The sequence below is a fragment of the Ambystoma mexicanum genome, chromosome 5q, assembly GCF_040938575.1.
Source record: "Ambystoma mexicanum isolate Mex_15411 chromosome 5q, UKY_AmexF1_1, whole genome shotgun sequence".
Lineage (NCBI taxonomy): Eukaryota > Metazoa > Chordata > Amphibia > Caudata > Ambystomatidae > Ambystoma > Ambystoma mexicanum.
In genome coordinates this window covers 120106682-120121714 of record NC_090933.1, presented here as the reverse complement: position 1 = coordinate 120121714, position 15033 = coordinate 120106682, and positions in this window count along the sequence as shown.

Below are 15033 nucleotides of genomic sequence, written 5' to 3'. Positions count from 1 at the left end.
TCCCCCATGGCTCCTACGGCAGTGCTACAGAAATTTCAACCCGGCGAAGAGTTGCTTGCAACGCCCAATGGCCCGTTGAAAAGTGGGGACACTATATAGCCCCCTTGCTGACTGGAAGTATGCAAGGAGCATATGAAGCTGCCAATCCAGCTGGGGACACATCGTATGCTGAAATAAAAAGGACCATACTGGAACGTATGGGTATGGATGAAGAAGCGTATCAGATCAGACTCAGAGAGACAAAATTGAGAACAGGGGAGACAGACAGTTGTACTATCGCATCCAAGATCTGACTGAAATGGCTCAAACCATCCAGTAGCAGTGTCCAGGACATAGTAGATAAAGTCAAGTTGGAACAGTTCACGGAGGCTCTCCCCTCTTCAATGCAACGTTGGGTATAGACAACACCACAGACCCACGCTGGCGGAAGCCATAGATATCGCTTCGGCTTTCCAGAAGGCGGGATCAGTTCGTATACCTCCACCAGACCTCCTATCTACAAGAAATTCCAACCACAACACCCAGGGTATAGGGGAACAAAGAACACCAAGAATGGAGTCAAAGGCTACACCATGGCCAACCTTAAGCCGACAGCCGCAATGTTTCGATTGTGGAGATTGTGGGCATATAGCGAGGTTTTGCCCCAAGAAACCTAAACCTGCAGAACCAATGGAAATCAGATTAATCCAAGGAAGAGAGTACCGGAGAAGTCGAGACCCCTATTACATGGATGTTCGGGTGGATGGTACTCCCTGACAGGCCTTACTCGACAGCGGAAGAGAACAAATGGCAGTCAGACCGGAAGTAAGTGGGGAACGGCATGGGTTGGAAACTACCATTCCTATAAAGTGTGTTCATGGGGATACAAAGGCGTATCCGTCCAAAGAAGTCACCATAGAAGTAAAAGGGGTCGAGTCTAAGATGAGGGTCGCCATTATGCCTCACTTGCCAACACCGGTACTGCTAGGGACAGACCTGCCTTCCTTTCGGGACTGTGTAAAGGATGCAGAATGGTTGAAGACAGCTCCCTTTTCACAAATAGAATTTGAACCCGCAGTTACCAGGTCCCCAAGGAAAAGTAGGAGAGAAGTGAGAAGGGGAAAAAGAGAGTGGGCAGAAGAAAAGAAGTTTACGGGGGTCATAGACTGGTTACCAGATGAGGAAAAGCCTACTTTCCGAAGTGAGTTAAGTACCGATCCCATGTTAAGAGCTGCCTGGGACCAGGCCATTGTCTCACCTGAAAAAGGTACCACATATCCTTGGTTTAAATCATCAAGGGGTCTACTGTATCGGGTAACCAAAGACAAAGGAAACCTTGAAATCGAACAGTTGTTAGTACCAATGGGTTTTAGACCAACCGTAGTGAAACTGGCACATGATGATAGAACAGGGGGTCATTTAGCAAGAGACAAAACTCAAGAAAAAAATCTTAAAAAGGTTATATTGGCCAGGAATCTATTGGGATGTGACCAAATTTTGCAAAGAATGTGTAGTCTGCTAGAAAATCAATCCTCAAATACCTCCCAAGGCCCCCTTGCAACCTCTACCCCTAATACAGCAACCTTTCTTACGTATCGGAATGGATATAGTTGGACCCTTGGAGCCTAACAGCCATGAACACCAGTATATATTAGTCATTGTTGACTATGCCACAAGATACCCCGAAGCCCTCCCCATGAGAGGTATAAGTGCAAAACAAGTCTGTAACCTGCTTGTTGCTTTCTTTGCCCGTGTGGGATTACCATCCGAAATCATTACCGACCAGGGAAGGAATTTTGTGTCTGGGGTGATGCAAAAAGTATGTCAACAAATGAATATCAGACAGATGCGTACCACGGTTTATCATCCACAGACAGATGGTCTGGTGGAACGATATAACAAGACAATTAAAGAGATGCTAAAAAAAACTGAACCTACAGGCACCAATTGGGATTAAGCACTACCATGGTCTTAAGAGACACTCCTCAGTCCGCCACCGGGTTCTCCCCGTTCGAATTATTGTTTGGACACAAGCCTCGAACAGTGCTGGATGTAGCCAAATGCGAATGGGAAGATCAGGAGGAAGAAATCCAGCTTACTGACTGTGTCATTAATCTTCAAGACAACCTAACCAAGTTAAGAGAATTGGCCAGGGAGAATCTCGGCCGCTCACAGAAAAATCAGGAAAAATATTACAACCGCTTTACCCGGGTGCAAACTTTCCAAAAAGGAGACAAAGTACTAGTACTGTTACCCACTTCGTACAATAAAATGTTGGCCCAGTGGAGAGGCCCTTATACAGTGGTAGCTGTGCTTGGCCCTGTTAATTATCTAATAGAACAGCCAGACAGGAGAGAAAAGACCAAAAATGATCACGTCAACCTCCTAAAGGCATGGAAGGAACCCAGTAAATCATCAACACGGATAAACGCACTGTCAAGGGATGGGCCATCCAGCAAGTCGGAACCAACAGCACTTCAGGTCGTGCAGTGGGGTCCTAACTTAACAGAAGAGAAGAAGAAAGAATTAATGGAAGTTCTTAACCCTTTAAGTAATGTTTTCTCTTTCTACCCTGGAAACACCTCCCTAGTAGAACATCGAATAGAGACTCTACCGAACCAATATGTCAGAATAAGACCATACCGGATTCCAGAAACAAAAAGGGCAGTAGTACAAGCAGAAATTAAAGAGATTTTCAAATTGGGAGTCATTGAAAAATCCACTAGTCATTGGTCTTCCCCAATAGTGCTGGTCCCTAAACTGGATGGATCCACGCAGTTTTGCATGGATTATCGAAAACTCAATGACATTTCTACATACCAAGCATATCCCATGCCTCGCATAGATGAATTGTTGGAAAGGCTGGGAGCAGCTCAATATCTCACAACAATAGACCTTACCAAGGGTTATTGGCAGATACCTTTAAGAGAGGAAGACAAGGTCAAAAGAGCTTTCTCCACACCATCGGGGTTGTACCAGTTTACGGTCTTGCCTTGTGGACTACATGGGGCACCAGCCTCCTTCCAGTCATTGATGAACCAAGTGCTGAGGTCGCATAATGCCTATTGTTCGGCATACTTAGATGACATTATAGTATTCAGCAATAATTGGAAGGAACATCTAGTACATCTAGAAAATGTCATCAAGGAGTTAGACAGGGCAGGCTTAAAAATCAACCCGAGAAAAACGACAATAGGAGCCCAACAAATCCGGTATCTAGGATATCTAGTTGGGGGTGGAAAAATCCGACCTCAACTAGACAAGGTGGAAGCAATGCTAAAGTTACCCATTCCAAGCAACAGGAAGCAGATTAGGGCTTTCTTGGGGTTCGTGGGATACTATAGGAGATTTATTCCCCTGTTTTCCACCGTAGCCGCACCCTTGACAGAAGCTTTGAAAAGTACCTACACCAAGTCCATACACACGGACCAAGAAGCTCTTGCGACTTTTAACCACCTAAAAAAATCTATTTCGGTTCTTCCGGTGTTGTGTTGCCCCATTTCAAGAAGGAGTTCTTCCTACAGACTGATGCCTCGGGTGTTGGCTTAGGTGCCGTTCTTTCACAGGGTGTGGAGAAAGATTTGTACCCAGTGTCTTTTATAAGCCAAAAACCACTACCACATTAAGAGTCCTATTCCACTCTGGAAAAAGAGTGTTTAGCAATTAAATGGTCTATAGAAACCTTGAGATATTATCTATTGGGTCGTACATTTACTGTCTTTACAGACCATGCGCCGCTACAGTGGTTGGCGATACAAAAAGATTCAAACCAGCGGGTACTGAGGTGGTTCCTTACCCTATAAGCCTTTTACTTCAGGACTATACATAAACCGGCCTCATCACAGGTGGTCTTATGCCGGAAAAACACAGTGAGAGCTGGGCGGTCCCCGCTCCTTTCGTTCAAGGCTGGTCGGGCTCCAAGATGAACGCAAATAACGGGGAACCGTCACGGGTGAATACAGAGAGTCGTCCAGAGGGTTACGGGTCCTTACATGCTCCCGTTTCCCGTTCAGCCATGTGTCTCATGGCGTCCCCCACAACCATACAAACAACAGATGCCACCACAGTAAACAGGTCCCGGTACCCGTTTTCCACGTGTCACTCACCTGCAGATTTGGGAAGAAAAACTCCAGAGGGCTTGGTTGTGTCTTCGTACAGGGAAGCAGAAGGGCCCCGCAGGGTTCTGGTGTTGGCAGGTGAAGCTGATGGAAGGACCGCGGGCAAAGAGGAAGGGGGCGTGGCTTGGAGGGATATTTATAGAGAATCGGCCCAAGGCAGCCCTGATTGGTTCAAACAACCCCAACCCCTATATAAGGCTGAAACTGAGGACGGACTGTGTGTGATTTTCGGATTCTCTTCCAGGAGAGAAGGAGAGAGAGGAGAGAGAACTGCACCTGACACGCTCTGGGCCTACGAGGACTAGGCGACAACTCTTCGTTGGTCATCCTTATCACCGGAGAAGAAAGAAGGCTATTTGAGTACTTGAGCCATCCATTTCTTTTTATTTTATTTTTTATCCTGAATAAAGGCTATTTATTTTCTTCAATCCAGTTGCTGTCTGCATCATCCTTACAGTAGAGTTCAAAGTTTAGAGTGAGGAATTTGGAGTGGAGAGTTTAGAGGTAAGAGAGGTTGTAGAGTTTAGAATTAGAGTTTTATTTTAATTGTGTATTTTTTAAAACTAAGTTGAAAGTTAAATGAGATGCACATTTCACAATTAACTCTGTCAGGTTGACGTCTTGACGAGTCCCCCTTAGGTGTCACTGAGAAGCGTCCACCCGCACCCCAGGAGAAATAACTCCCCTCCTGTTTCCCAATCTTGAGACGAAGGGAGAAATTCCCCCTGGGTAGGGGTGGCTTAGTGTTGGCACCCACTGGCAAGAGCTCTCTCAGGCTACCGACTCAGGAACTGCAGTGGGAAAGAAAAGGGCAACACTTTAACCCTTTACAAATATTAAAGAAGCAAACAATGAGTAACAACCTCTAGAACACATAGCATACCTGTGCTGTGACTGAGCCTTGCTCGAACCACCTGGAGGCTGATTTCTCTGTTAATCCACAGAAAAAATGAGATGGGATAGAACGCATAGACAACAGGAATCCTTGTTGCTTCACAAGGTGAAGCCCTCTCTCTGGGTGGGAGTAAAGAACATGTTGCCTGTCTCGAGCTTAGGTGGTTGTACCGATTTGGGAGTGACTATACCCTTGGGATTATTGTGATTAGGGGAAGTGAAGGCTATGAGGTCTTCAAAGTGAAACAGGCTTAGAGAACCCCACAAGAAATAATTCAGCGGTAATCCTTCTTATCTTGATAATTACCTATGGACAGTAGTTGTGGACGTGAATAGGAGTGGTCAGAAGCCATGGAGCAGTTTGCAAGATGCTGAGGTCACGTCTCATTCGCTATTTTAATGCAGGTTGCCAGGTCTACGTTTGTTCACATTCTTTGGCGTCCGGCTGCCATCTTGTTGGAGCTGCCTAGGATCGGACGATGGCGGTGGCCATCTTGGAATGGGTTGCTTGTATGGCCGAAGGGAAAAGACACATGCCATCTGATTCCTAAAGGTCATGTAGTTTTCCACAGCCTACCCGGAAGAAGCGCTGCAGATTGCCTCGGGTTACTAACACTCACCACCAATTTCTCCTTCTGTTGCATGCTGGTGTTTCACAGCCTCCCATTGTAACACGCCCAAGCTTACAAGCAATCTGTCTCCTAGCAAAGCACATCGTCCCACCATTGACGGGCCTGTTTGAGTGTGCATTTGATGCCTGTTCCAAACTACATTTTGGTGGCCACATTCTCTGTCAATGCCCTTTCCTATTGCGAGGGGATATACACTCCCAGAGATGGAAATGAAACAAAAAAGCAATATAACTTTGTTCCCAGAAGTGCTTTGGGTTTCTGAGCGGGAGCAATGAGCAACACACGTATTAAGGAGAAGTCTATGAGAAAAATAGACCGCCAAGGGGGTCAAATGGGAAACCGAAGTGGAAACCTGGTTTGTTTTTCATGTTCTCTTCATCAAATGAAGACGTGCAAGGGAGGGGACCATTTAACTAATTTGTTCATTGTCAATCCTGATATGATACTTTAGATTCTTGTTCAACAGTTCCGCTCTGCTTGGATGTATAATAAAATAGTTCATGTGTGAAATTGGGGTATCGCCTTCCTCCTCTGTATCAGCTGTGAGAGATGCTGTTGAGAATGCTGCTGATCACCCTCGAGTAGTGTAGGAGCAGTTGGGTTTGTGTGAACAAAAATTGTACGCATTTTCAACAAACGAAACAAATTCAAACAATTGTCAGCTACACAAAGCGATTGACTTATATAATGACAATGGACATTCTCCTGCTTGTGGTATCATCTCTGAAATAACAAAATGGAAAGCCTCTCACATCCCACGCAGGTCCCTGACATATGGAGACACAGTGACGAGCTTGGAATGCAGCAAACCCTCCTGGGGAAGACAACCCAATGAAAGGACAGGGAACCAGCAAAGATGGAGTAGTCTCTCAGTGCTGCAAAGTAGGAGTCCTGAGGTCCCACGTCGGAAGTGTGATCAAATGGGATGCAGACAATAATGCAAGTAGATACTTGGAGAGAGGTAATCCTCCTGACTGCTCACATATTCAATGCAAGCACCAGTTAGGATCCTGGCATCCCGCGACGAAAGGATCAGATAAGAACGGTGTACAAATGAAGGAAATAATGCAGGGCACAGGTAGTACTGTAAATGTTGTGCTAAGATACAAAGGTTGTAATCCAATAGTTCTGCAATGAAGGTCAGCGATGAAAAACAGCCTTACTGGTGTGATATTAAAGCACGCTGCTGAAAGAATGGTGAACGTGCTGCGCAAGTCGAAGAAGTAATGAGGGAAAACGAAAGTCCAGACAACCCACGACGGAAGTATTACAAAAAGAGAAACTAGGAATGGAAAGAAGCAGCGGCAAGGGAGATTCGAAGGGGGGAATAGAATTAACAAAGAATGAATAAAGGATAGCAAGTAAAGGCTAGGAATACTTACAGAAGCGTAGCAATTCAGGAAAGGAGAGATGGGCAGGGCAGACTGCAGTGATCTGCTTTATACTGCTGTCTATGTGTTTCTGGCATACACAGTGTCGGCTGGACGCCATTAAAAAAAAGGGTAGTCCGCTGAAGATGATCCACAAAAAGGGAGCAGGTTGACGCCATCTTGGAAGAGGGATGTAAACATATCACTCTCATTCTCTTCCATCTGCGCCAAAGGTACCAGGAAGGGAAGCGATTCTATGACAAGACAGGAGGCTCATATTATGCATCACAATCTTTACTCTGAAACCACAGCAGCAAAGAAAAAACGTTTACAAACAAAATGTTGTAAAGAACAGAACTAAATAGAGTTCAATGTCAATGTAGGGTAGCTACCCAATCCATGATGGAGGACAGGTGAAGCCCTGCAGGTGACCAATGAGCAGGGACCCTTCCTTATATAAGTCCATTACTCTAATCTCAATTCCTCTTTCTTTGCTGCTGATTCCACAGCTAAGTCACGCCTTTCAGTTGTGTCTTGCATGTTCATCAGTAGTAGTCCTTAATAGTATATTAAGGCCTTAATTTATATACATATAATATATTTGGTGAATATATTTCAGTACCTTTAATATGTAAGGGAGGTTTACTGATTAGGTACATTGTATCTGAGAGGCTGCGTGCGGCCGTTGCTTAATTTATAGGTATTTGGTTAATGTGTGTTCACACATTGGGTATTTGTTGGCTGCTACCTCCTACGAGTGATATTTCACAATGTGGCAAGCGTTCATGACGTTTTTTGGAAAATTACTATTGTGGGTGAAATACGCTTTTAGAGCGTAATATGTTAAAACACGTGTGCGCCAGTCGAGCTGAAACTGCTGCTTCAGACCTGGCGCACACGTGTTTTCTTTCTTTTCATTGTGAGCCTCTTGATTTATGAGGCGTTTGTGGACCCGTTGTGTGCCGGGCAGTAATGAAGCTGTTAAGCTTCAGGTCGGCGTGCACGGGGTGTTTCGTTTTCCCTTTCATGTAGCCGCGTATTTAAGGAGGAGATTCTCCTGCTGTACCCGTGAGCGCAGCCCATGAAAGAAGCTGTTAAGCTTCAGTCTGGCGCACATGGGGGAAGGGCAGCTCAAGTGGCACGACAGGCAAGCTCTTCGCCTGCAAGCAGGACGACCAGGGTTCTAGCCTTGAATACGGACTGTAACCAGAAAATAAAAGTGTTCATTTTTCTTTTCCTTTTTCCTCTTCATTTATACGGCGGTGGGCCTCAATGTTTGTTTCTTTCTGTAAACGCCTGGGTGAGGGCTTGCCTGCCCTATTATGGTTCCGTCACGCACTAGTTTGACAGAAGCTGCTAAAGCTTCAGACCAAGCGCGCATGGCCTTCTGTGTTTATTTTATTTTACAAACGCTTCAGTGCAAGATGCCTGGAAATTCCAGGTGCGGTAGCCTAATGAGCTTGCCTGCCCAGTATGGTCCCACACGAGCTCTGTGTTCTTTATTTAGTAGAGCTTCTGTTTCATTCAAACAGCTGGATAGCTCAATGATGATGTTGCCTGTTTCTCATGCAAGATGACCTGGGTTCAGTTCCCGTTAGGTCCAGTTTATATTTTAAAGTATATACATTTTAATTACATTTTTTGTTTTTTAAACAATGAAGATTTTAACATTTACCTGACAATAGCCTGCCCGCTCAAGGGCCTGATGCGAAGTCTACTAGTATGCAGTTTTGTTTAAGTGCGGCATATGGCATAAAGGGTTACCTTCACTGTAAGTGCCGTAAACCTGCTTGGTGCAGGCTATGCCTGTATTGTTTTGCGAGGTAAACCCCTCGTGTACTGCTGGTTCCACACCCTGCTCGGGTGGAGAGTTTGAGGTGCACTTGCTCAGTGTATTCCTCCCCTAAGGTCGGCAGCTTTGTTTAGGTGCTGCATATGGCATGGGTGATTTCTTTCACTGTATGGGAGCCATAAACATGCTTGTTTGCAGGCTTGCCTGTGTTCTTCTGCGAGGTAAACCCCTCGTGTACTGCTGGTTCCACACCCTGCTCGGTGGAGCAGATTGAGGCACACTGGTTCAGTGTATTTCTCACTTAAAGTTGGCAGCTTTGTTTTTGTGCTGCGTATGGCGCTGGTGATTACCTTAACTATTTGTGTGCCATTACCTGCTCGGTTTCAGGTTCTGCCTGAGTTCTACTGTGAGGCTACCCCCTCGTGTACTGCTGGTTATCACGCCCTGCTCGGGCGAGCAGATGGAGGCACGCTTGCTCAGTGTATTCCTCCCTTAAGGTTGACAACTTTGTTTAGGTGCTGCATATGGCAGATGTCATGATTTTTCTGTGAGCATGCCATAACCTGCTCGGTTTCAGGCTTTGCCTGGATTCTACTTCGAGGTGCTCCCTCGTGTACTGCTGGTTGACACACCCTGCTAGGGTGAGCAGTTGAGTGTGCACTTGCTCAGTGTACTCTTTTGCTAAACAATTTGTTTAAATGTTGACTGGAACACATTTGCGTTTTTCAGAATTGTCAGTGGCCCGGATAGCTCAGTAGGTATTTGCTTCTATAAGGGCCTGGGGGTTCGGACCCCTGTGAGGGCGTAACCCCTCTTTCTTGGATATTTTATATTATTTATATTATTTATTTATTAAGTACTTTAAAGAAAAGAGTGTCTGGAGGTATTTGTAAACAGACCCATGTAGGGGGGTTGGACCTTCCTCTCTAGCCATCACGTTGGTGTTAACATTCGTCTTTTAGTAAAATTCTGGCGCCCTTTACCTTAGTTAGTTTCAGGACAACTCAGTCCTTTCCTTAGGTTTTGCTTTCCCCGATATCAATTGCTCCACCCAATACCTGTGCTGCTTAGGCTGCAGTAATTTTTATCTCATCATGAGGATGAAAAAGATGATGCGTTATGCCTCTATTGAGGTCTGCAAGGCTTGATGCTCTCTTTAGTGGGGACGTGTTTTCCCTCACTATTTGTCCCATTGGACATTCATTATTCTATTGGGCTATTGGTGGAGACAGGGTCAGCTAGAGGGTAACTGTTCAGTTTTGTTGCATGGTACGTTGAGCAACCATGTTTTACTTGGAGGGAGTGTTTGGGAACACTTGATGGTATCAGATAGACGTGTTGGCAATTAATAACTTTATGGCACCTGCCTCATGGTTTTTCCTCCCAAAAGCTTGACCTGTGGTTCAGCTAACCGTCTAACAGTGTGTTGCAATTTCTCCTCTGCTCGAGGAGTTCAAGCAGGTTTCTGTACCCTCAAGAGAGTTGCTTAACCTCTTTGTTATTTATTTATTTCACTTCCGTGCTGACCCTACTGATACAGGTTCCTAATTTAAAAAGGTCTAAATTAGTCTTTTATCCAGCTGAGATCGATAAGTGAACTCCTCACCACACACCGTTCGTATTACTGATAAGTACCGCTTATACCTGAGGGTCGTAGTACTATATAAGTGCTTTTGATATGTACAATGGGCTTACTTTTCCTCGCCCTGATTCCCTTAGTGGCCAGTCAGCCTCACACGAATACAGAGACTCAGACCTCAGGGTTTGAGGGGACAGTGGTCCCAGATTTCTTTCACAACCTTTTGTTTACGGGGCATTGATGATTATCCCAGAGTTCTTTCCCCCTTCATTCCCCTTCCCGACATCCCTGGGGGAGATTGCAATCATGATATACACCTCTTGGAATAGCTTCCGATGGTTTCTGTTCCTTTTTACAGGAGTTCTGGTTTGTGACCAGTGCAGACTCGCACTGAGCATTTCCCCCGCGTCAGTTACTTTCCTTTGCGCATTTCTGGTATTTCAATAGGTTCGGCGGAGCCCGTCCACGGTCAGGGGATTGGTTAGAAGTGCAAGAGTGTATTTGTTTCTCCTAAGGGTGTAAAGCGGGGCTTTAATGTGGTCTTCAGGGTAGCCTTCTTCTGGGTTGCAAGGTTTTTCCCTTGGATAAGTGGGGGAGGGTTCTCCTCCTTTGGGAAGGCTCAATATCCCTTGGTGGGATAGAGGTGTCTGGAAGTGCTGCTAATTTCCCATACAAGTTATTGCAACCCTCTATCACGATGCGTTCCAGCGTCTACATTAACTATCAGAAGGGGTCTGCCAGTGCGATTCCCAGAGGGCTCGGATATATATATATGTATATATATATATATATTTAGTCAACAACTTGATTCTCCTAGTCACATACATGGCAGGTGGACCTTTTGGGTTTTCACAAAAGTTCGTTTTGCAATAATGTGCCAGCTCAGGCTGCTGTGATCTTCAAGGATCTTCAAATTGGCTGAATTAGAGCTTACACCTCTTCTGGTGTGTAACTTCAGTTTAACTGTTTAGTGATCAGTTCTTTGCAGTTTAGAATCTTGCTAAGACTTTGAAGTTAGGAGTTCTCCTTCGGTTAGTTTTTATTTTGATCCTCTAGTGGATTTATCAACCAGGGTGGAAGGAACAAGGTTCAAACACTGGACATATTTATAATGGTAACGATTGGTTGTAGATACATTGTTTCTCCTTGCAGAGTTTGGCCTCTTAAGGGTCATGTTTTTTAAATCCCTGCCTTTTGTCATGGAGAGCTCGGGAGATCTGAAAGTCTCTGTGTTGGCGGTTTGACAGGTTTAGCTTCTCAGGTGAAGCCCCTCTCGGCCATTCTGCCTCTGCCTCTAGAAGACGTCTTTCCCTAGTATACACGTATGTCTGAACACAATTGTGGATTAAGTCTATGGCTTCTCAGCTCCGCTCAGGATGGGTTGTCCTATTACAAATTTATAAAATTACTTTTACTCCCATTTTACCTTTTGAAGATTTGTCTTTCCCTCTTGGTTCCCCAGTGTAGTTCTGTGACATGCCCTGTTTCTAATGCAATATCTTCCTTTAATGCATGGGATGGAACCTACAAGACTTTCACCCCTATGGGGTTCTTTTCTTTATCTCCAGGAGAGCTAGGTGCTTATTTTTCTTTGGTTTGCTTTCTAGGTTCCCAAAGATGGTAGGAATTTAAGTGTTTAAATGTTTGATTGGACAGCAGAGGTATTTATTTCAGATGAGTTTTGTCCTAACCTATTAGTATAGGAGAACTTTGTTCAATGTTTTTCCCTCTTTTCACCAGTTGGTTTTGGTGACCTGTAAGGAACGCTGGAATTGGCACATTTTCCTGTTTTTCTTGCGGTGGATTTGACTATGCCTTATAAGACAGTTTTTCGGGCAACCTAGCCTTGGGCAATTCTCTTGCGGCCAGCTGACTATTTAATGAAAGCATTTTAAAGTGTTTCCTTTCCTATTGTTTTATTTTATTATTTATTATATTGGCTCTATTGTATGGATCATGTTGTACTAATGAGATGCAAGGGCTTTGAACTTGCATAATATGAGCCTCCTGTCTTGTCATAGAATGTCTAATCCCCCACACTAACGTGAGATGGGGGTTTAGATTCTATTAAAGACAAGGAGGCGATTATTATCCCACCCTCCCACCCTGGATATGATATAATATGTCAACTGTGATACGCATGTACACAGGTGGTTCATGTGAACATTCTTTGGTTTGTTGTTCTTCCCAACCACCCACCCTTCTTGCTTGTTGTTCTTACAGCTTCTAGTGGAGGTTCTCATCGGGAGTGTGGCTCGTAGTTACAGGTTATGGAGTGCGTGGTACGAGAGCTTCGCTGGATTTGCCTTCATCGTTTATCGTCTGATCTGTGCAGTGGACGTTTGGTTCAAGACAGCTACAGAAAGAGGAATTGAGATTAGAGTAATGGACTTATATAAGGAAGGGTCCCTGCTCATTGGTCACCTGCAGGGCTTCACCTGTCCTCCATCATGGATTGGGTAGCTACCCTACATTGACATTGAACTCTATTTAGTTCTGTTCTTTACAACATTTTGTTTGTAAACGTTTTTTCTTTGCTGCTGTGGTTTCAGAGTAAAGATTGTGATGCATAATAATCGCCTCCTTGTCTTTAATAGAATCTAAACCCCCATCTCACGTTAGTGTGGGGGATTAGACATTCATGACAACAATTCCCAGAATGCACTCAAACAATGTTATTGAAAACCAAATTAATTCGTCTCATTCATTTTTCATGGAGATCAAACATTTGACATAGGAACCACATTCCATTTGTGCCCTTCCAAACTGCAAATCTTCGAAGGAAACGATATCTTTCCTTGATTACAAAACTACAATTGGGTTTTCAACTCTTATTTTGACACATACATGAATGAATCTCTATCTGCTGACAGTTACATACATCTCTGCCAAACAAATTAATAATTCTATGTCAGCTAACAAGTACATCATTTCTGCCAGCACCTGTTTCGCTTAGTGCTCTACATCATATTTGTGTGGGCCCTAGTGAGCTTCTTCAATGCAATTTGAATGCATCAAACATATACTCAATAAACAAGTTCATCGCCACTGTGTTCCTTCCTTTGAACATCTTTAATTATTCTCCATTTAGCATATTTGTGTTCCAGTATGCAAAATTCCTTGTTATTTGTGCAAAATAAATCTATGCAATTAATGTAGCTGCTTTTTCTTTATGTAAGCAATCACAGGACCTCTTTATTGTGTTGTTTCATATTTTTTCACTTTAGTACAAAGTATCCACGCGACGTGGCATGGTAACCACGTCTTGTTATGGCGTTTGTGTTCAACAAAAAGAAAGGGAGACATTTAAAATTAGATTTTGCATGATACAAGCTATTTGTTTTGTCCATCAATGTTCTGCTTGCGCTTTCTATGAAGAACAAAATAAGTGCATGTACATACTTTCACAATGTGAAACTAAGTCAGCGTTTGCACATTGCTCTACTGCTTACAACAAGGAGCACACGCCCAATTATGTGAATAGCCTCAAAGAGGCAATCAAGTAAAAGGAAGATGTATGCTTTACCATCAAAGGAACAGTTCTACAACTGTTCCAATAGTTGTATAAAGTAGTAGAACTATAAACCGTAAAAACATTAAAGTACTGGAGTACAGTCCCTGGTAGTTCCTGCTCACCACTGGTATTCCCTCCCACACTCCTCCAGCATGCCCGGCATGTCACGTGCCACATAGTGTATTAGGCAGGCCACCTCCCCCTCGCTAAATTTTGGTTATGCTTCTCAGTTCTTCCACACAACTGCGTTTTTGTATGCATGCGTGTGATGGTTTTAAGTCACAGCGAGAATTTGCGGAACATTTTATTCGCTTAATGAACAGTGCGGAAAGAAATGCTGCAGGTGTACATTGGAAATAACTGCAAACTTTGCAACTTCACATAGCTGCGAAGACAGGAATTTCGCAAAATCAGGGCAGCGCGGAAATAACTTTGCACACCCCTACTTGGAAGGTTGTTTGGTAGATGATCCATTCTATCATGTCTTCCATGTTGTCTATTCCTTCCTTTAGTTATATGTTAAAGATTTGCATTCTGCCCCAAAATGGACATTGCTTAGGTGCAGCCTTCCCGGCACATGGTAGAGTACTTTATGAACTGGTGACAGGTGGAGCCATGAATTAACACTTCTGTTATCCGTTGATGCTCCCAGATTACCAAATGCCTGATAACTTGTTGACTAGTCTCCGACATTTGTGAACTCGTGTACCTACACAAGCCCTTTAAGATTAGGTAACAATACTTTGAGATGGATAGGGATGCAGAATATACTCAAACATCAATAATCAAACTGACTCAGAAAGTTGGCAAAGTGTGTCTGTTTTAAAATCAATTATCTAAAACGGAGTTTAACGAACATCAACGAACTTGCTCGATCTTCTCACTCAATGCATTTCATAAAAAACATAGCTTATATACTAAAAACGTGTCATCATTGACATCAATTTATGTTGCAAACTACAAAAACCTACTTGCGGATGTGATAGGATTACAAGGAACCTCTAGGTATACGTTCCATACTTGTTGGGAAGGTGATTGAGTCTCTATCATCAGGTGGGGCAACTAAGCCCTCCTCTAGCGCAGGTCACTAAGAACGTCATCAAATATACGACGTGCCATTGGTTATAAAAACTATAGGGCTCTCTACTATGGGGC